This window comes from Penaeus chinensis, chromosome 25, assembly GCF_019202785.1.
Source record: "Penaeus chinensis breed Huanghai No. 1 chromosome 25, ASM1920278v2, whole genome shotgun sequence".
In the NCBI taxonomy this organism is placed as follows: Eukaryota; Metazoa; Arthropoda; class Malacostraca; order Decapoda; family Penaeidae; genus Penaeus; species Penaeus chinensis.
In genome coordinates this window covers 9781137-9783636 of record NC_061843.1, presented here as the reverse complement: position 1 = coordinate 9783636, position 2500 = coordinate 9781137, and positions in this window count along the sequence as shown.

Genomic DNA, 2500 nt, shown 5'->3' with positions numbered 1-2500 from the left:
GGGAGCCCCATTGCCAAATCCATTGGTAGTCTCATCTCCTTTCCATACATCATTTGCATTGGAATATACCCTATTGCCTCATGGACTGCAGAACGGTAAGTCATGAGCGGCATCGGGAGATGTTCGTCCGAATCAGTTTGGTCTTCACTGTAGTGCTTTGCTAGGTTCTGTTGTATGGTCTTATTCCACCTTTCCACCATGCCATTTTCTTGAGGATGCACAGCTGATGATGTATCTTATGGATACCTAACAACTAACAACTAACAGCACTTACTGAAGACTTTTTCATTGATCTGAGTGAAGTTCATCTGGACGCCAAAACGAGTTCAAACCTGGTCTACTAACACCTTTGCTACTTAGCTACATGGTTAGGCAATGTAAATGCTTCAAGCCACTTAGTAAAGTAGTCCATGGCGACAACCACAAACCGATTCCCCCTAGGTGTTGTAGGAAATGGGCCAGAAACATCTACTCCCTATTGATCCATCAGTTTCCCGGCATGATATGTCTGTAATGGGCTCTATCTCTCTTAGGAGGGCCTTTCTTTGCACCACATATCTCCCACTCCCGGCACCATGCTTCCACATCTTTTCACATGCTAATCCAATAAAACCGTACCACAGTTTCTCACGTGTCCTTTTCATCCCTAAATGGCCACCACCAATATCATCATGGGGCCATCTCAGTGCCTCTTCAAGCTTTCCTTGAGGTGCTAAAGTTGCCCAGTACCTCGAGCAACCATTACTTGTCAACCAGCTCCTTTGCAACACACCACCCTCATCCAGTCGTAAACTGTTCTACATATACCAATATGTCCTAGTTGACTCACTTTCTCTCTGCACAAAGTCCCAAGAAGGTCTTTTGCGACTTGCTTCAGGCCATTTTATTAAAAGGTGGAAATTACCATTCTGCTGCTGACATTTTGCCCACTCATCTTCTTGATTAGATTCACTTCCTTAAGCTATCAGCAATACTATGCACGATGTTCAATGCGGTAGTTATAGTAATTCAGCTTATCTACCATGGGTACCTCTGGGTTCTTCATGGATCTATGCTACAGTAATACTGCATGATCTATCCAGACGATAAATGATGCACCATATAGGTAGTGATGAAAATGCATTGTGGACTCCATGGCTGCCAACAATTCCCTTTGAGTCACACAGTAATTCCTTTCTGAAGGAAAGGCCTCAGGCTGTTCAGTCCTATCTACCTGCTGTGACAGTACTGCACTTAGCCCTTCATTGCTGGATTTAGTGTCAAGAAGGAATGGCCTCCTCGAATCAGGATATGTCAAAACAAGACCCGCCACCAATGCATTCTTAAGCTTCTGAAAGGCTTCTTGGCATTCCTGACTCCAACCCCATGACAACTTCCCTGTCAACTAATGCAGTGGGGAGGCAGTGGCTGCAAATATTTTTCCGAGGAAACTTTGTAGGTCCTTCACATTCCTGGGGTGTAGCCACTCTGTTTTCACACCTTGCTCACTCACAATATAGATACCTCATACCAGAACAAGGTACATTTCTTCGGGTTCAGTTTGAGGTTTGCTCTACACCTCTGGAAGACATCCTTCAGTCTCTCCACTTCTTCCTTGACCGTTTTGCCACACACACTAATGTCATCCAAATACACTAATGATGTTTTACGCAGGAACCCTTCTAAAACCTGCTCCATAAGGTGCTTGAATGTAGCTGGTGAATTGCAAAATCCCATTGGCATCACCCAATACTGCCAAAGCCCCTAACCAAAGGTGAATACTGTCTTCTCCCAATCCTCTGGTATTATCTCCACTTGACGAAATCCTGACGAAGTCTAAGAAAAAAAAAAAAAAAAAAAAACTTGCACCAACCAGGGTGTCTAATGTATCATCTACATGGGGTAAGGGATAGGAATCCTTTATAGTTACATCATTCAGGGCCCTGTGGTCAGCACAACACCTGTATGACTTCATTTTCACAAGCACAATTGCTGCTGACTAAGGACTGTTAGACTGCTCAATCTTCCCCTGCTATGCCATATGACATACCACATCCTTCATCTCTTTCTTACGTGAGGGAGCGATCCTTTAATGGGTGCGGCATCTGTGTTAACCCAATCGGCATTTATGGCAAGAATACATGCCAGTGTAATACAAGTTTATTTATTGTATTTACACATAGATGGCTCTACAAATGCTTCGTCACCAAGGAATCAGTTATTAGTACTACCTATCTCACTTGTTTACCATGTTCCTTGACTTTTGGAAAGGGTCTTTTGCATTATGTCATTGTCTTAAATGTTATCAAGATTTTAATAACAATCTAATAATCATAACATAAATAACAATAATAACAGTATCGATGTCAACTGTATTAAAAAGAAAACACATTTTCCCTCCAATTCAAGGACTGGGGAAATCAGGATCGGTCACTAGCTCTACTGATAGACTCCCTGCCGGCTGAGCCATCTGTATGTAACAAAATTCACAAATAACTACAGGGGACAGAACATAAATCCG